The sequence below is a fragment of the Salvia splendens genome, chromosome 8, assembly GCF_004379255.2.
Source record: "Salvia splendens isolate huo1 chromosome 8, SspV2, whole genome shotgun sequence".
NCBI lineage: Eukaryota > Viridiplantae > Streptophyta > Magnoliopsida > Lamiales > Lamiaceae > Salvia > Salvia splendens.
Genome location: NC_056039.1, coordinates 21,855,540 through 21,877,959, shown reverse-complemented (window position 1 = coordinate 21,877,959; position 22,420 = coordinate 21,855,540). Strand labels below are relative to the sequence as shown.

Genomic DNA, 22,420 nt, shown 5'->3' with positions numbered 1-22,420 from the left:
CTTTTGTTGCTTTTGGATATTTTCTGTTTTGAAGTACTTGTGGAAGATCCGAACGTGTTTATGCTATGAAGTTGATTTCCGTTTCATATATTGTGTCATTTTCTTTTCCTTTCTATTCCGCCTAGTTAGCTCAGATCTAAGATTCCTTTGTGTTTTTTAAGTGCTGAAACTTTCCTTTCTTTGTTTCCATCAAAATTCCTTTAGTTAAGTGTGGAACTGTTGATCGTGAGTGAATCGCTGCATGTGAAGTCTTGTTTGAGTTCGTTTTCATTTTCCTGCTGATCAGTATGCGGAGTTGCATTTTCTGTGCTTGATTTAAGATTTGGTGTTCGTATTTGTGGATCTGTGTTCGCGAATTGATAAACTGTGTTTCCGTGTTGAATCTGGAATTGTTTTCTGATTTCAGTTTGTGTTGCTGAAGAAGATGATGTCCCTGTCAAATGTTGGGGACCACTTGCTTTTTTAGATGCTTTTTGCTTTTTTTTTACTTTTTGTCCTTTGCTTTTCGTTATAACCTGCAGATCTGTCAGCCCAGTCACCTTGACTACCACTACCCTCTGAATATTCTGTCTAGCCCAAAATAGAATCCCGTACCTTCCAAATATTTCTTGTTATAAAAATGTCTCCCTATTTCCACGTACACAGCTGCACCACTACACTCCTTTCCCCATTCTAGTCAGTAGGAAATTACCTTTAAGATCTTGCCTAGGTAGAGACTCAACCCGAGCGTGGTAGCTAACCAAACCATCCAGAATATCACCACAATAGTTTTAACGCACCATCTCTGTGGGATTCGACCCTTACCACCACTATACTGATCAGTAGAAGTGGGTTGAGGAATTTTTGAAACCAGGGTCTAGGCTTAGTTAGGATCTCTATCCTGACCAGTAGGATATATCCTTGCTTGAACGACACCTAAGCACCCTGAGAAAACCCTGACCAGTAGGATATATCCTTGCTTGAACGACACCTAAGCACCCTGAGAAAACGATGGTTTTCTCAGGGTGCTTAGGTGTCGTTCAAGCAAGGATATATCCTACTGGTCAGGATAGAGATCCTAACACAAGAAACTCTGAATTTCACTTGGTATCGTTGGTGACTGCCAACGTTGTACAGCTTCCACCCTGGAAGGATCTACTCGGATCTCTTCTGTCGTCACTATGTGTCCAAGGAAGTTTACTTCGTTAAGCCAGAGCTCACACTTGCTAAGTTTAGCATAGAGTTTCCTCAGATGTCTCCAAAGTGGTCCTCAGATGTTCCTCGTGTTCCTCCTCGTTCTTCGAGTAAATGAGCACATCATCTATAAAAGACTAGGACGAACTTGTCCAAGTATGGGTGGAACACGCGGTTCATTAGGTCCATGAACACAGTTGGGGCATTTGTAAGCCCAGAAGACATTATAGTAACTCGTAATGGCCATATCTGGTGCGAAAGGCAGTCTTGGGTATATCGTCCTGTCAAACTTTCAGATGACGATATCCCGATCTCAAGTCCATTTTCGAGAATACACCGGATCTTTGGAGCTGGTCAAAGAGGTCATCAATCCTCGGTAAAGGGTACTTGTTCTTGAGGGTCAACTTGTTTAGCTCTCGATAGTCGATACACATCCTCAATGTTCTGTCTTTTTTTACGAAGAATGTTGGTGTACCCTATGGTCACACACTAAGTCTAATAAAAACCCAGGCCTAGTAGTTCTTGTAATTGGATCTTAAATGCTTCTTACTCCTTAAGCGCTATTCTACATGGTGACTGAGATAATATGGTTGATTCAAGCCATTAATTAATTCATTTATTTCGGCCGACTGGTGAAGCCATTTCTCATCTTAGATTTCATTGTCGAGTTCTCTAATGCTTGCATCGATTGTATTTGTAGCAATTGAGCTAGCGGATTGACCTCAGAACCTCCCGTTTAGCTAGGGTAGTCAACTTTCACAGTCTTCAAGATACTTTCGTACTTACCGCGATCCTTATTGTCGTGATTCGGCACCGACTTTGTTTTACTCATGTTTATCTACGAATGTACTCGGACTTTCTCCATGCTTTTCATAACCTTGTTGAGTCTTCATTTCTTGTGGTTCACTACTCTTAATAAGCATTTCGATCGATCAAACATTTTTTTATCTAGAGTCTTGTACATCATTCGATCCGCGTATATTCCTTAACATTTCTCTTCTTAGGGCTAGTTACCTGTCTACATAGCGTAATATTCGATCTTTTACCCGCTTGTTATAAGCGGTGCGTAGATATGAAATACTTAACGTTTCGTGTTGTTGGTTGTGCGACACTTCTGGTTGGTGTATCATTTCCTACACGTGTGTCAATAGAGACTTGTTTATCATATGTATCTGAAAGGAATTAAGGCTATGCCTTTCCCGATAGTCTTGTGTCAAGAACTCGATGATTAATATAACAGTCGTAACTTGGATAGAAATTGATAGCACACAGAAGGAGTATGACTGAAAATTTGAAGGGCTCCAGAATACCCAATGGAAACAAGAATAACAAATTTTCATCATCAAATTGTAATAATTGACTTTGAAGGCAAGTACTAAGTTCAAATGAGCTTATCATGTCCATTCAAAGAACTACGTGGCTCAACTAGTTTCAGATAGACCCATAGAACTTGAGGCTCACTCCTGATGGGATCTCGAAAGAATATGAGATAGGTCATGAAAACTAGATGAAAATGAATTAACTGTAAGTTTCCATAGTAGGCTGGCAAATAAGACAGCACAATTGTCCAATTAAATCAAAGAGATCTAGACATTAAGGGTAGTGGTTCAAACATGTCACCGCCTACGATGTTTAGCCGTGAAAATTTTTAGAAATGTAGGTGATTGCAATGGAGGAATATTGGTCATGGTTCAAAGACATCGTGATATGGACTAAAAATTATATCAATGATTTCACAGGTTCATCAAGGCACTACACTGAAGTGAACTATTTGGAAAAATCTGTTATATCAAACCCGTTAGGGAAAAGTGCAGTATGCTTGCCTTAACTTCAAGTTGCAGAAAGAAAAATTCCGAGACTAGGAATAATACATGTACTAGAACTGAGATAAAATAATTTCACCTTTGTACTAATGATATTGCTACAACATGTTTACAAATAGAGAGGTGAACAAAAGTTCCAACATAATATGAAATTCTCCAAGGAAAATGTTTAAATAGCGTGATTATTTTGGAGGTCACCAATGTAAGCATCATAAGAATGAAATTTCATCGTATGAGTCCAAGAAATTGGGGTATAGATCTTATATATTGTGGTTCAAAGGAGACGATAACAAATAACGATGCTTGAAATATAAGAGTATTCCAATTTTGGGAACTGAAACTGAGTCACCACTTTTGTGAGAAAAAGAAAGAATGAAAGTGGCGTATTAATTGTAAAACGTGAGTCAATCAAAAGTCTTAATAAAAGACAGGGTACTATTGTTGAGGAGGTTCAGTAAATGTACGAGGAATGAGATTATCCTGAAGGTCATAAATATAAGCGACTTTAGAATTTGACAGTTTATGACCGGAGCTTTCAAGGTACTTTACTCTTTATGAACGATGAGTTAGAGGACTGCGGGCAATACACTGCAAGTGAGTTATAACTTGTATGGAAAAAGAAATACTGACGTGTTACTTGCAAAATTGCGAGTCAATCCGGAGTCTGAAATGGACGAGGGGTACTGTCGTTTAGGAGGGTTCTTAAAAAGAAATTTATGGGAATCCAAGTAAGTACTATTGATCATGATCATCAGTTCCAGTTATGTGACACTCCCTTGTTTGTCCTTGTGGAGCTTGGACATGATGAATGCGTTCTAAGAAATCATACATTCCAAGATGGGATTCCTCGTGCTGTTGAAACTAATAACCGTAGTTGAAGGTCATACTTTCATATTGTTCTCGATAATTTAGAACATTGATTCTCGTAAAACACTGCATTCTCCATCGTGCTTCACAGCGTGCTATAAGGATTGCTTCTGGGTCGCGTATTCACTTTTGGCATGTTACGCAAGATTAGATCACTTAATTAGATCGTAGGTACGATCTCTTTTCGTGTAGGGATACATCTCCCTAATAGGATTGAGGGTACACTCATTCGGTTATGACCTAGTTTTCATCAAGACATTGGGAACTTCATTATTTAAACGCCCAAGAGACGTCCATGCGTCGTAGGTAGTTTTCTTAACTCTCGTGTGATCGTCATCATTTAAGATTAGATGAGCTCATTCATACGGCTCAGTCTTGTACATTTGATATTGTTCTAAACACAATATCACATATCGTGGTTACGTCCAGACATAGGACAGAGGAAAAGATGTGGGGTCCGCTTTCAGACTTATTCATCTATTTTCTCCATTTTGTTTAGAATAGGGTTAGGGGTTTGCCCTAACTTGCATATACTTGTTCGTTTGATCGCTTAGAAAAGCGGTAAGAAAGTCATCAACTTACAATATTGTTTAAGGACGTTCAGCCTAACATACTCCTTAGGCATTCTATGTTCGCATACATAGTCTCACATATCATTCATACATTTCCTTTCAAAATTTTCAAAAGTCACATAAGTGATCATATACTGTACATAGTATCAAATATCATGTTGCATCACATAAAATTCACAACACATTTTAAATCCCCATACAGGACCATGAAGAACACGTTTCATAAAATACATTTTTCCTTTCATAAAGGAAGAATCATTTTCCTTAAAATTTTCTTGAAAAGTGGGCATCGATCTCCTTTTTGCTGCTGTTGAACATGTCGAGTTGAGGTGTTGGGATCCTTGTAACTTAACATTTTATTCCTCTTTCCTAACTTAGTGCTATTATTCTCGACTAAGGCTTGAAGGAAGGCACTTAGGTCTAGAGCGGAAGAACAGTGCTCTGATACCACTCTATCACGGCAACAATTCCCTAGTGCTAGTGAGCGTAGTTATATTCACAACTATAATAACTTGAATAATCATAAAACCTTCATAAAAAGAAATATTTAATCCCGAAGGCAAGAGGGTATGAGGCTATGTCAAAATCAGAGTATCACAATGGGTACATAGTTTCCCCCTAAACAACTTTCATATGCAGCGGAAGGTTCCATGACGAAGTAATATGTATGGAGACATATTAAATCAGCTACCTTGCTACTTATTTATAAGTCTCTCCCAACACCTTCTCGCTTCGATCATGATCAACCTGCACGTTGGAAAAATAAACATGTCAGGCTGAGTATTTGATATACCCAGTGGACTTAGTGCCAAAAACAGTTCTCATTTAGTTGTCAGCCATAGTTAAGTGAACGCGGGGTTTTTATTTGAAATAATTCCCAGGGTCACCAAATCCTTTATCATTTCATAAACTTGACTGCGCAGTCACATAACATAACATACCATATTTGATCTTATGTGAACCGGGAATGTGGCCACATTCCACGATGGTCACTAGACCGGCCAATTCGAAAGCTAGCACACAGTCCCATGTGTGTACACTAGTACGAGTAGGGTTTGCGGCTCTACTGGGACCCGAATTCGATTTAACATGTTTGGCATAGCCAACAGATAGGTAATCATAAAACAAACATGGCATGACACTCATTCAAAAAAAATATATCACGTTTGCACATAAAATCACATTTTGAAAGAAAATCCCACCTCGTTTGATTAAATTCTCAAACGAGCATTCCTCAACTTGCTTTTACTTGTCTTGCGACGACTCCCCTTTATAAACAAATAATACTTAAATTAGACCTAAGTAATTATTTCTAGCATGTATGCATTCCTAAGCATGTGATCATCTCTATTTCCTTTCTTCCTAAATCTATAACAAATGATTTAATTATTTGGGCATTCGCCGGATTATTCGTGCACTGGTTAAATTCTAAACATCTTAAGCTTATTTATGCGAAATTAAATAGCGGCTATCCATTATTTAATTTTGGCAAGACATTAGGGGGGTCTAAAAATCAAATTTGATGTTTTAATTAGAGGCTCAAGATTATCATAAGTCCATTTTCAAATTTAAATCCTCTTGGATTTAAATACTTAATTAACTTAAAATTACTTACTTTACTTAAAAATTAATATAAGTCCAATTTAATCATTTATTGGACATGGTGTTAACGTGACTAACTTTTTTTTCTTTATTTATCACGGCCCAATCCAAATAAGAGAGACTACGGCCCAATAACATTTAACTCGGCGGCTCGATGAATTAAAAGTAGGCTCTATACTAAATTTAATTCATGGCCCCAAAAGAAATTTATTTGGAGTGGCCCAATTAAAATTGCACTGGCCCAAAATACTCCCCAAGTCCGTCGGTCTCTCTCTCCCTACCATTCCCAAAAATCCCCAAAATCAAGCTCAAACCATAACTCTCCTACTTTTATCCCTTTCCTCCCGTCGACACCTCGGGCAGCCATCATCGTTACGTCTCACAGAGGCGTCCCACCGTCTCGGACGAATCGATGCCAAACGTGCATCGATCTCTCGCCCTCTCCTCTTCGGGACAGAAAGGCGGCACTCCCCTGTTGCCTCGCGGCAGAGTCAACGATGGGCTGAGGCGTCGCCTGCGGTAGTCTCTTCCGCCGCGTCGTCTTCTGTTGCCGGCTCTACAGCCGCATCATCCGTTCGGTAATGAATTACGGCGTTCGGTCTAGGGTTGGAACGGTACGGTATACCGCGCCGAAATTGCCATACCGCATACCGTACCATACCGTGCGATATGACCAAAAACCATACCTTTAACGTACCGCTTTTGTCGGTATACCGCAATTGCGATATACCGAAAAGTTGGTTTATCAAAATTTAGATATCGTTACCGTACCGTTTTTGTCGGTATACCATACAGTGATTTCAGTATACCGCAATATGCGGTATACCGCGGTATACAGTGATTTCCGGTATATACCGCAATTGCGGTATATACCGTATTTGCGGTATATACAGTATATACCGCAAATACGGTATATACCAAAAATCACGGTATACCGTGACATATACAAAATGCATACCTTTACCGTACCTAAAACTGTCGGTACGGTATCATACCGTACCGAAAAGTACGGTATACTGAAAATTCGGTAGTTTCGGTATTTTTTCGGTACGGTAAGTGCGGTATTTCGGTATATTTTCCCAGCCCTAGTTCGGTCGACGCCGACCCAAGTCATTCCCCCCCTTTTCGGTACTCAGCGCCGCCTCAGCCCACCGACGTCTGGCTCGTTGTCGCCTTCGTCGGCCAAAGCTAAGTCTCCATCATTTCCCTCTCGTTTTACTTGCTTGAGCACCGGGGTTAACTTGGAGTAGTTAAATGGGTCTTGTTCGATTTTAGGCCGTTTTTGCTTAATAGTTATTTTATGATGTTAGAGTATTATGCTCAGCTTGTATGTGACCTGAATCTAAAGTTCTATTCATTCTCAGATTTGGTAGCAAGGCCGACTAGTTATGTTATCTTGGAGAGTGGTCTGAATTTGGCTAATACTCTACTTGAGTTTTCGAGGCAGCATGTTTGGGGTTTTGGTCATTAAAATGGAACTTGTATAAATTTATATTGTGAGTACTACCTAAGATGATGATCTTGATGTAAAGGCAGTGGTTTATTGTTTCTAGTTCTAGGGCCCCTATATGATGATATGAGATCAACTTGGTAGAGACATGGAGGTGTATTACCTCTTGAAACGGTTGGTGAAAAATCCCTCTGACCCTAGCCTCGCAGCCCCTTTCGCTTGTTTGTTGTTTCCTCCCTATGTGGCTGCCTCGGTGCAAGAATACTCTTGCTGGACACTCTCCTTCACTCACTCGACTCCTACACTTTGAGTTGGTTATGTGGCTGAAATGTCAAGCTGAGTGGGAGGAAAATCCCATGAATGTGAAGGGTTTTTATAGACAAGTCTTGATGTACTTGGTGCTCTTAACATGGCTGTTATATCTTTGCTCTTATCTTGCTGCAACTTTAACCGCTTTCGGCACCATGTGGGTGCTTAGTACTCCGGTTTATTTATGGAGTTTGTTCCTTGTGGTAGGTGCTTAAGAATGGCAGGGATTTGTAGTTGATATTCTCAGCAGAGTACCTACAGCCGTTGGGGTGGAAAGGCCGGCTGGACAAAGGCTGGGATGCAGGTTGCTGCACTACTGCGGCTGCCCCATTTGGGTGAGTCCCTCCTACTCTCTCTGAAAAGGTCTCGCTTTCCATTTCCATTTGTTTCCTTCTGTTATGCAGCAGGTTTTTCCCTTTTAACTTAGTCTGCTAGTTGTCCTATTGGTCTTGCTTTAACTTAGTATGCAGATAAAACACAATGGATGAATCTTGTAGTCTTGATGTTCTCTTGAATCCAATCTTCAAACTCAAAATGTATGAGGCAAAGTATATGAACACTCAAATCATACATCATGCAAAGTTTACTACAGACTTGTTCCCTCCTCTAAAAAAATGGTGAATATTTGGCTAAAAAGTGACAAAAAAATAATATTCCAAGTAGAGTAAAATAGACCTCACTTTTTCCTTCGAACCCAAGACACTTTTGACATTATTTTAGACATTTTGTCTAACTTCAACTCACTTTCTCTGACCTTTGATTTTATTTCTTTTCTACACAACATTCCTTTCCTTTACTCTTTTTTTGTCTTTTGTATAAACATCTTTTCTAGATCAAACACACTTCGAATTTCTTCTATTTCACAACATGTACTTCGACCTAAATTCCAACTCAAAAGGCAAATGACATGACTTTCCAAAAACTAATTGGTATGTGCGATATGTCCACAAATATCATCCAAATCTAGTGCCCAATCCATCTGATTTATGCTCATAGTTTTCTGTAAGAATTTAAATTCTCTGAGCTGAGCTTTTGATGCTTTGTGGGAACAAATTGGAAGGATTGGGCACTACCTTTGGACGATATTTGTGGACATATCGCACTGCGTACAAATCTCCAATAGGTATATCTCTATACCAATTAGTTTTTGGAAAGTCATGTCATTTTCCTTTTGAGTTGGAATTTAGGTCGAAGCATACTGCACTGTATGCAAAAAATCTCCAATAGGTATATCTCCATATCAATTAGTTTTTGAAAAATCATGCCATTTGCCTTTTCAGTTGGAATTTAGTTCGAAGTGCATGTTGTGAAATAGAAGAAATTTAGAAGTGTGCTTGATCTAGAAAGAAGGCCGGTAAAAAATAATATTCCAAGTAGAGTAAAATAGACCTCACTTTTTCCTTCGAACCCAAGACACTTTTGACATTATTTTAGACATTTTGTCTAACTTCAACTCACTTTCTCTGACCTTTGATTTTCTTTCTTTTCTACACAACATTCCTTTCCTTTACTCTTTTTTTGTCTTTTGTATAAACATCCTTTCTAGATCAAACACACTTCGAATTTCTTCTATTTCACAACATGTACTTCGACCTAAATTCCAACTCAAAAGGCAAATGACATGACTTTCCAAAAACTAATTGGTACGTGCGATATGTCCACAAATATCATCCAAATCTAGTGCCCAATCCTTCTGATTTATGCTCCTAGTTTTCTGTAAGAATTTAAATTCTCTGAGCTGAGCTTTTGATGCTTTGTGGGAACAAATTGGAAGGATTGGGCACTACCTTTGGACGATATTTGTGGACATATCGCACTGCGTACAAATCTCCAATAGGTATATCTCTATACCAATTAGTTTTTGGAAAGTCATGTCATTTTCCTTTTGAGTTGGAATTTAGGTCGAAGCATACTGCACTGTATGCAAAAAATCTCCAATAGGTATATCTCCATATCAATTAGTTTTTGAAAAATCATGCCATTTGCCTTTTCAGTTGGAATTTAGTTCGAAGTGCATGTTGTGAAATAGAAGAAATTTAGAAGTGTGCTTGATCTAGAAAGAAGGCCGGTAAAAAATAATATTCCAAGTAGAGTAAAATAGACCTCACTTTTTCCTTCGAACCCAAGACACTTTTGACATTATTTTAGACATTTTGTCTAACTTCAACTCACTTTCTCTGACCTTTGATTTTCTTTCTTTTCTACACAACATTCCTTTCCTTTACTCTTTTTTTGTCTTTTGTATAAACATCCTTTCTAGATCAAACACACTTCGAATTTCTTCTATTTCACAACATGTACTTCGACCTAAATTCCAACTCAAAAGGCAAATGACATGACTTTCCAAAAACTAATTGGTACGTGCGATATGTCCACAAATATCATCCAAATCTAGTGCCCAATCCTTCTGATTTATGCTCCTAGTTTTCTGTAAGAATTTAAATTCTCTGAGCTGAGCTTTTGATGCTTTGTGGGAACAAATTGGAAGGATTGGGCACTACCTTTGGACGATATTTGTGGACATATCGCACTGCGTACAAATCTCCAATAGGTATATCTCTATACCAATTAGTTTTTGGAAAGTCATGTCATTTTCCTTTTGAGTTGGAATTTAGGTCGAAGCATACTGCACTGTATGCAAAAAATCTCCAATAGGTATATCTCCATATCAATTAGTTTTTGAAAAATCATGCCATTTGCCTTTTCAGTTGGAATTTAGTTCGAAGTGCATGTTGTGAAATAGAAGAAATTTAGAAGTGTGCTTGATCTAGAAAGAAGGCCGGTAAAAAATAATATTCCAAGTAGAGTAAAACAGACCTCACTTTTTCCTTCGAACCCAAGACACTTTTGACATTATTTTAGACATTTTGTCTAACTTCAACTCACTTTCTCTGACCTTTGATTTTCTTTCTTTTCTACACAACATTCCTTTCCTTTACTCTTTTTTTGTCTTTTGTATAAACATCCTTTCTAGATCAAACACACTTCGAATTTCTTCTATTTCACAACATGTACTTCGACCTAAATTCCAACTCAAAAGGCAAATGACATGACTTTCCAAAAACTAATTGGTATGTGCGATATGTCCACAAATATCATCCAAATCTAGTGCCCAATCCTTCTGATTTATGCTCATAGTTTTCTGTAAGAATTTAAATTCTCTGAGCTGAGCTTTTGATGCTTTGTGGGAACAAATTGGAAGGATTGGGCACTACCTTTGGACGATATTTGTGGACATATCGCACTGCGTACAAATCTCCAATAGGTATATCTCTATACCAATTAGTTTTTGGAAAGTCATGTCATTTTCCTTTTGAGTTGGAATTTAGGTCGAAGCATACTGCACTGTATGCAAAAAATCTCCAATAGGTATATCTCCATATCAATTAGTTTTTGAAAAATCATGCCATTTGCCTTTTCAGTTGGAATTTAGTTCGAAGTGCATGTTGTGAAATAGAAGAAATTTAGAAGTGTGCTTGATCTAGAAAGAAGGTCGGTAAAAAATAATATTCCAAGTAGAGTAAAATAGACCTCACTTTTTCCTTCGAACCCAAGACACTTTTGACATTATTTTAGACATTTTGTCTAACTTCAACTCACTTTCTCTGACCTTTGATTTTCTTTCTTTTCTACACAACATTCCTTTCCTTTACTCTTTTTTTGTCTTTTGTATAAACATCCTTTCTAGATCAAACACACTTCGAATTTCTTCTATTTCACAACATGTACTTCGACCTAAATTCCAACTCAAAAGGCAAATGACATGACTTTCCAAAAACTAATTGGTACGTGCGATATGTCCACAAATATCATCCAAATCTAGTGCCCAATCCTTCTGATTTATGCTCCTAGTTTTCTGTAAGAATTTAAATTCTCTGAGCTGAGCTTTTGATGCTTTGTGGGAACAAATTGGAAGGATTGGGCACTACCTTTGGACGATATTTGTGGACATATCGCACTGCGTACAAATCTCCAATAGGTATATCTCTATACCAATTAGTTTTTGGAAAGTCATGTCATTTTCCTTTTGAGTTGGAATTTAGGTCGAAGCATACTGCACTGTATGCAAAAAATCTCCAATAGGTATATCTCCATATCAATTAGTTTTTGAAAAATCATGCCATTTGCCTTTTCAGTTGGAATTTAGTTCGAAGTGCATGTTGTGAAATAGAAGAAATTTAGAAGTGTGCTTGATCTAGAAAGAAGGCCGGTAAAAAATAATATTCCAAGTAGAGTAAAATAGACCTCACTTTTTCCTTCGAACCCAAGACACTTTTGACATTATTTTAGACATTTTGTCTAACTTCAACTCACTTTCTCTGACCTTTGATTTTCTTTCTTTTCTACACAACATTCCTTTCCTTTACTCTTTTTTTGTCTTTTGTATAAACATCCTTTCTAGATCAAACACACTTCGAATTTCTTCTATTTCACAACATGTACTTCGACCTAAATTCCAACTCAAAAGGCAAATGACATGACTTTCCAAAAACTAATTGGTATGTGCGATATGTCCACAAATATCATCCAAATCTAGTGCCCAATCCTTCTGATTTATGCTCATAGTTTTCTGTAAGAATTTAAATTCTCTGAGCTGAGCTTTTGATGCTTTGTGGGAACAAATTGGAAGGATTGGGCACTACCTTTGGACGATATTTGTGGACATATCGCATTGCGTACAAATCTCCAATAGGTATATCTCTATACCAATTAGTTTTTGGAAAGTCATGTCATTTTCCTTTTGAGTTGGAATTTAGGTCGAAGCATACTGCACTGTATGCAAAAAATCTCCAATAGGTATATCTCCATATCAATTAGTTTTTGAAAAATCATGCCATTTGCCTTTTCAGTTGGAATTTAGTTCGAAGTGCATGTTGTGAAATAGAAGAAATTTAGAAGTGTGCTTGATCTAGAAAGAAGGCCGGTAGAAAAGAAGGGAGGCCTATGGAAAAAAATGAGAAAGAAGAAAAAGACAAAAAATTTGTGTAGAAAAGAAAGAAAATCAAATGATTGAGAAAATGAATTGAAGTGAGAACCTTCATTGCTAGAGTGCACGAGGCGTGCCAAACTTACTAAAAATGTTTTTCCTCACAAATATAGTTACAACTTTTGAATCATTAGTTATAGTAGGAATTAGTATATCTTAAAAGCCACCTATATTATTTAATCTATCTTAAATACATTTAATGACATTATAAAAATAAACTCCAATTATTATTATTGTGTATCAACGTTTCATCCACCGTTTCATATTTAAATATAACTCATGGCTTAACCAATTTTCAAGAATTCCAACAAATAGATCATGCATTTTTCTCATCCATATTAATTATGATTATACATCTATGTAAATTGTTACCATTCAAAGGTATTTATTCAATAATATCGTTTTTCAACTATAAAAACCATTAGAAATAAGAAGAGTCTAAGCATTCCAAATACAAAAGACTTAATTAAATACTCCCTCCGTCTGAGATAATTTGCCGCATTTTTCCATTTTCTTATATCCCACAAAATTTGTAACCCAAAACAACTACGCTGCACACTTTACAAAATTCACACACTATACACGAAATACTTACACTACACAAAACACACGCTTTTCAAATTATACACAAAATACACAAGTACAAAAAATATACACACTATAAACACACTAGACACACTATGAACAAAATACACCTACTGCGAACACACTTAACATAATATACACACTATGCACACTATATACTACACTATATGCACACACTTTAAACCCACACTATACACAAAATACTTACACTTCACACACTATACACAAAAATACATAAATACAAAAAAGTATACACACAAAATATAAACATACTAAACATACAAGACGAATTACGCACAAAATACACGCATTGCACACGCACTGTGCATAATATTCAAGCATTGCACACACAAAATACACACTATACAAAATACACGTACAGAGTGCACAAACTATACATTACACAACACTACGCACAAAACACTCACTACACACTCTATATACAAAAACATGATAAACAATATACATGCACTTCAAAGACATTTACACACTACACAATACATTAAACACAATACACAAAATACATTGCAGACAATACAAAAAATACACATGACCATATTACACAAAATGCACACAATACCCACACTGAACACTCTAAACAAAACACACACATAATACACAAAACACACGCTTCACACACTATACACAAGCACAAAACACACTAGACATAATTTACACGCTATGCACGGACACACACTATACACAAAATACATATACTATATATTATACACAATATACACTACACAATAAACACACAATATACAAAGTAAACATACTACACACACTATGTGTTGTGTGCATACAAAATACAAACAATGCACACACACACACACAACATACATTATACACAAAACAAGCACACTACATACATTGTACACAAAACAATAAGACTACACACACTATACCCATACTTTACTCACAATATACATAAAATACCCACTCTCCATACTACACTATGCACACACTTTAAACATACACTATACACAAAATACACACACTAACAAAACACACACTTCACACATTATACACATAATACACAAGTACAAAAAATATACACATTACAAACATACTAAAAACACTATGCATAAAATACAAGCACTGCAAACACACTAAACATATAATATACACATTATGCACACATTATGCACATAGATATTAACTATATTCACTAACACAAAATAGACACAATGCACACTCACACAACCAAAAACATAAATTGCGTATAATACCTACACACATAAACGCACACCATACACAAAATACACAACACACGGTACATAAATTGCACATAATAGACAAACTATACACAAAATATGAAAACACTATACGCAAAATATACAAGTTAGACACACTAAATAAAACACACACAGTACATAAAATACACACACATAAATACACACTTTAAACACACACTGCACACTATACAAATACAACTACTGCAAACACACTAAACATAATTTGCACGCTATGCATACTATATTCACACACTGCACAACTAATACACATTAGACATGGCACACATTACACACATTGATTGACACAATATTAACATGAAATACACGCAGTGACAAACACTACACATAATATAAAAATGCGCTAATACACACTATACACAAAATACATGCACTATAAACACATACATAAAATACACACAATGAACACACATACAAAAAATACAACCACATACACTACGCTACATATACATTATGCACAAAATACACACAATACCCACACTACACACACTAAACAAAACACACCCTATACACAGAATAAACACACATACAAAAAAATGCATACTCGACACCTTACAAACATACACTACACACATAGATCAATAAAACAAACACTCTACTCACTATACAAAAAATAAATGTATTTCAAACACATACACACACTTCACACGCTACAAGCTTCACATACAGAAAAACACACAAGGCACACTATAAACACACTAGAAACAAAATACACGTACGGCGAACAAACTAAACATAAAATACACGCTATGCATACTATACAATACACGCATTGCGCGTACACTCAACACATAATATATATGTTGTACATAATACTCGGACTATACACAAAGTATTAACATTGGACACACTTTACACAAAATACACACATTGGACACACTACACAAAACACACACTATACATAAAATACACACATTGGACACATATATAAACACTAAACAAAATACACACACTATACATTAATTAAACCTAATACACAAATTATACACAAAACACAAATACACACTGTAACGCACACGCGCTACACAAAATACAAACGCTAAACACACTACGCACTATACATAGAATAAACGCACCGTACACACATAAATATTGTACAAAATACATATAATGCACACACATACTGTAACACTGCATAAATTACACAAAATACAAATACACACTACACATAACACTACATAAATGGCACATAATACACAAAATAACCAATACACACACATAACACTACATAAATTGCAGATAGCACACAAAATACACAATACACACTACACACTATACATAAAATCAACATCAGTACAAATCAACATCAACCGAAATAGTAAACACACACTATACATGCACAACACACGCTACACACTCTCTACAAAAAGTCTACACAAACCCCACATACTATACACAACACTATACATATTTCACACGCTAAACACTGAATAGAAACAAAATACATACGCTTCAAACACAACTACACACCACAGTGTATACAATACATTTACACACAATACACAAAATATGGACAATGCACTACACACACTATACAAAACAGACTTATACATGAAGAAAACATATTGCATACCTTATAAACACGGACAAAATACATACTACATGCCTTATAAATTGCACACATGTACATAAAATACAAACCGTGTATTAGTCACACACAATACACACAATATACACTATATACAAAACAAAAACAAACACAAAATCCACAAAATAACCATAGTAACACAAACTACCCACTCTGCACACTACACAAAATGCACGCAATTTAAACATTATACACAATATACATACACACTACAAACACACTATGCACAAGATACATGCAAACACATTAAACATAATATACATGCTCTACACATAGAAATACACACTATAGAAAACTACATAAAATCCACATAATACACATACTATAAAAAAAATACACATACACTACACAATACAAAATACACAATGAACAACATACAAAAAATAAACACCAATACAAAAAATAATGACATTTTACACACACAATACAAATTCACACAACACTACACAAAAAATATAAACACATACTATATACAAAAAATATAAACACACTACATACACTAAACAAAACACACTATACACAAAATACATGAACTAGAAACACACGTATATAAAATACACACTGCACACACATACAAAAAATATAACCACATACACCACGCTAAATACATAGTATTCACAAAAAATACACACAATACTCACACTGCACACACTAAACAAAACATACACTATACACAAAATAAATATATTTCAAACGCATACACACACTTCACATCTACACACTTCATACACTACGTATTCAACATTGCACATGATACCCACTATATACACAAAGTTCAAACAGTGTGCTAGCACACTTTACACATACTATGCACAAAAATACCCATCCTGCATACACCTTACATAAAAGACACACGCCGGATGCATTGCACATAAAACTCACAAATACACCCACTATACCCAATATACATGCATTGTACACACACATAACACTACTATATAAAATACACAATGCACAAGCACTATAGAACTCTACATAAAATCCACATAATACACACGCATACACTTACACTACACAAAATACAAAATACAAAATGCACAATGCACAATACATACCATACAAAAAATAAACACCAATACAAAAAATAAACACATTTTACACACTTTACATACAAATATTGCACATTATACACACACTACACTATACATAAAATATACACACATTTTAAACACACACTAGATGCATTACACATAAAACACACAAATACACCGATTATACACAATATACACTCACTTTACACACACATAAACATTGCTATACAAAATACACAATGCACACACTATAAAAAACTACATAAAATCCACATAATACACATACTATAAAAAAGATACACTACACAATGCACAATACACGATGCATAACACACCCCATACATAAATAAACACCAATACAAAAAATAAACACCATTTTACACACACTTTATACACACACTACAAATTCACATATTGCATTTTATACACACACTACACCGCATATAAATTACATTACACATATAAATTACATTACACATATAACACACACATACACCAACTATACACGATATACACGCGGTGTACACACACATAAACACTACTATATAAAATACGCAATGCACACGCACTATAGAACACTAAATAAAATCCGCACAATACACAATACACAATACACAATACACAATACACAATGCACAATACACACCATACATAAAATAAACACTAATAAAAAAAATAAACGCATTTTTCACACACACATTTTATACACACACACAACAAATTCACAGATTCCACATTATACACACACTACACTATACATAAAATATACACAATTTAAACACACCCCGAACACATTACACATAAAACACACAAATACATCCACTATGTACTACACACACTATAAACATAATAAAAAAGACATATTATACACAAAATACACATACAAAACATACATATTCCACACCTTATAAACACACACACACACAATATACTGCACACCTTATAAACATACAACACACACAAACAAAATACACACGCTGCAGTGACATATACACAAAATACAAACACTGTACTAGCCACACTATACACAAAATACACATAATACATACACTGCACACACACTATACACAAGACAAACAAACTCCACACACTATACACAATATACATGAGCTATACACACGAAATACACACACTAAATACTCATACACAAAATTTACACTGCGCGCACACACAAAAAATTAAGAACTTGTTCAAATGGCACGGATCCCACTCGTACTTTCACATTGTAAGCACTAGATCTTGCTCATTACAGCCCGTCAAGCAAGCTGCATTTGTAACACAGAATTAATTTAGATTGTTAAATTAAAAAGGTAAGCATAAACATAATCTTAATGTTGTAGAATATCTTTTGTATCTAAGTGTTGCCCTAGCTTTCTACTCCCCCTACACATGGGAATCTGTCTTACTTTGGTTATGCAATTTATTCGCTTCTCCTAATTTGAATTTGCTATGTCGTTGTCGCACCACCGCTGCCCTAATACGCTATCTAACCTAATCTGATATGTTGCAGCTGTCGCAGCTGCACTCCTTTATTCTGTTACGCGACTTTATATAAAAGAAAAATTAGAAATGCTAGCAAATCCTCCAGTACAATTACAACTTCCCATAGCAGACCCCCAATGAGAATTTCCCTTCAATGTAACTAATTATCTCCCATATAATACACAACAAAAACTGAAGTTTTGAAAAGATGAGGACTAATTACAAAGGATTGGGAAAAAGAATTGCATTTACCTTCATCAGGAAAAACCTCGATGTGCTTTTGTTTCCCAGCCACAAAACTGTAGCAAGCATTTTGAGGCGTTCCTGGTCATCTTTATAGAATCTAAGGCTACTACTTAAGGGGTGGAAACATATGCTATAATTAATAAATATGCTAAAAAAGATTAGAAAGCTCAGTAAAAAGATCAGTTTCTTCACTAAAGATAACCTCTCCAGACACAAAAGTGGTTGGGTGCTTGAATAATGACTGTGTACGACAAAAACAAATGGGTGTAGCTAACCATACAGTGCATATTCAAGACCTGTCATTGACCATAAGATTATGAAGGTTTTGTTCATTATCAATGTTTTGGATCAGAAATCATTTACTCATAGGCTTCCGGTTATAATATTTTCCAGAAAAGCTATACATGTGTTTTAGGCAATAAATGATTTTTTTATTAAGAGAAAAGTGCAATGACTTATGCATCATCAACAATATATGTTACATTCATGCTTTGGTATGTTTTAAAGAAAATAGGTTCTTAACAATGAAACACCAACAGCTATTAAGTAAAAATGATACAAGCTTATAAAAAAGATTTTTGTATGCCACAGATATAATAATAGAAAAAAGTATATCAGAGTAATCACCACGTCCAAAAGTATTTGAACTATTCCCCTAATCTTCATTTATGTAGGAGAAAAAGGTACATTTGCATGTCGAAAACTAAATAATTGGGGAAAAGCTTAGTACAAACCTTGGAGACCAGAAGGGACACAAAGTAGAGCTTATAGAAAATGTGATAGGACCACTCTTCATGGAACAACCTGTACAATTCTTTACAGGTCAAATATGAAATCATGTCAATTCCAGTGAATCATAAATATGCAGACTAGGGAACAAACTCACTGATTTTGATAAGCATACTGACCTTTTGAAGGACTGCTCATAATTGATGAATTTGACATTGGATGTGTGCAAAATGGCAAAGCCATGTCAAAAAAATATAACTAAGAATAGACAAAAATAATATATTTTCAAGGTTCAATTTGACCATTAAAAGAATGCTTACATGTCTATATTTTAGCACCACACATATTCCCAGCAGCAATGAAGTTGCTAGAAAATAGAGACCAGTCAACTTAATCTAAGAGCATAGAAATTGATTTTAACAACTTCGAAAAGAAGTATGTAATAAACATCATATGAAGGGGTAAATCCATTCACAGGAAACTTAGCAAATTCTAAACTAATGTGTTAAAACAGAGAGCAATGCAAGTAGATCATAGGTAGGCTAGAAAAATAACAGTAACATGGAATTCAATAAAGCTTCTCAACAAACTTTCAGAAATTCTAAACTAACTAATTGGAGCAATCACAACAGAATCTTAGCAACAAGCAACGATAGAATTCAACCATTCTTCTATTAGCACTCCCATTTTTTTCTCTTTTAGCTCATTTTTGCAGCATTTTTCTGTTATTTCCAAACTCCATTTTCCCGTGAATTCTTACTTTGGATATGCAATTTATTTGCTTACAGAAAATGTGATAGGACCACTCTCCTTGGATACAGGTCGAAAACTAAATAATTGGGGAAAAGCTGAGTACATACCTTGGGGACCAGAAGGGACAACAGAGCAGAGCTTATAGAAAATGTGGTAGTGCCACTCTCCTTGGAACAACTGAACAATTCTTTACCGGTCAAATATGGAATAATGTCAATTCCAGTTAATCATAAATATGCAGACTAGGGAACAAACTCACTGATATTGAAATGCATACTCACCTTTTCAAGGATTGCTCATAATTGAAGAATTTAACATTGGATGTGCGCAAAATAGCAAAGCCATGTCAGAAAAATATGACTAAGAATAGACAAAAATAACATCTTTTCAAGGTTCAACTCGACCATTAAAAAGAATGCTTACAGGTCTATATTTTAGCACCTTACATATTCCTAACAACAATGAAGTTGCTTATATGAGGTTTGGTGTAAGCCACCACTTCCTTAAGGATTAAAGTGGACCTAAACACTAATATGGGAAACTAGAATTTTAAATATGAGAACTAGGAATAAGAGAGTAAACTGAATCTAACTAAGTGTGGGAAATCGAGACCTCCATCCTACTTTTGGAAAGCTTGAAAGAGAACACTGAAAGACAGAATATAACCTAAAAATAAACTTGGATTCAAAAGAGAGTGGAAATCATGTTTTAGGAAACTGTGGACATTAAACAAAAGTTGAAGCATGAAAGACAATGGGCTGGAAACTTCACAAACATGGCTAGAAAATGGAGATCAGTCAACTTAATCTAAGAGCATACAAACTCTTTAAAAACTTCCAAAAGAACTCATGTAGTAAACATTATATAAAGGGGTAAAAAAATGCAGAGGAAACTTAGCAAAATTCTAAAAATAGAGAGTAATGCAAGTAGATCATAGGTAGGCTGGTAAAAATATACAGAAACATGGAAATTCAATAGATCTTCTCAACAAACTTACTGAAATTCTAAACAAACAAATTGGAGCAATCACAACAGAATCTTAGCAACATGGCGACAAAAGAACTCAACCATTCTTTGGTAGAGAAAAGAAAAGCTAACATCGACAAAGCTTTGTTCTGTTGTCTACTAGCTAGCAAGCATTTAAAAGTGGAAAATGAATTCAATATAACTAATTGTAACTGTCACAGATTCAAAGGGAAAAGGAGGATTTTTGTTTTCCTTACCGGTTGCTCGTCCACTTCAATTAGGGCAGAGCATTGCTTTTATACTTGGGGATTGAAAACTTCCTCTCCAAGGAATTGAGGTAGGGCTGATTCTGTAGATGGTCTCTCCTCTACAGATGTGGGCCAAATTGGCACTGTACAATTAAAGCTCAAAAATAACCCAAGATAAAGTGTTCCATAAACCAACGGTTAGTACTGAAGTGATGTTTAAGTTTACAAGCAAATGTTAAGTATGAATCCAATACATGTCTGATCAAGCACACCATAAGTTAAGAGACATAATTTGTTCGATACTAAAAACATATCTATTCAACAAATGCAAGTAAAAGTCAGACAAAAATAAAATAACAATTAGTAGATAATGTGTTACTAATTAACAGAAAATGGCTTTAGTGGCCTTCTCCCCATCCCACCCATAGACATAAATAGAACTATGTCAATCAAAATGCTGCGTGATAAAGGAAAACCCTACTATACAAAAATAAGAACCCTGATTACCTTCTCAAAAGGACCTACAAAATCTTGGTTGTCTTCAAAATCCTTTTCCAGTCAATTTCATCCAACTCATAATCTTTTGTTTGTAAATATGTTTCATCAAAACCAATAACAAAATTCATATATCATAAGGGTTATGCTAAAATATTTAATGCACAATTTGAAATCAAAACAATTAACATTAAGTTGATTAATGCATTAATGATTCAGATAATTAAGGCAGAAAGATTTACTTATGAATTCACAAATTGT

At 35.4% G+C, this 22,420-nt stretch overlaps 1 long non-coding RNA gene across 6 annotated transcripts; it reads right to left on the bottom strand.

The window, feature by feature from the left end:
• Window positions 1-18,307: 18,307 nt before the first annotated feature.
• On the bottom strand, window positions 18,308-22,243 carry LOC121744257. Of its 6 annotated transcripts, none has more exons than XR_006038528.1 (3): window positions 19,171-22,243; window positions 18,975-19,071; window positions 18,308-18,505 (listed from the first exon to the last, which is right to left on the bottom strand). It is a non-coding gene; the product is annotated as an uncharacterized LOC121744257 (long non-coding RNA). The 6 variants fall into 6 exon arrangements; XR_006038532.1 differs by having other exon boundaries at window positions 18,975-19,264; window positions 19,703-22,243; XR_006038529.1 differs by having other exon boundaries at window positions 18,975-19,782; window positions 19,877-22,243.
• Window positions 22,244-22,420: the final 177 nt, after the last annotated feature.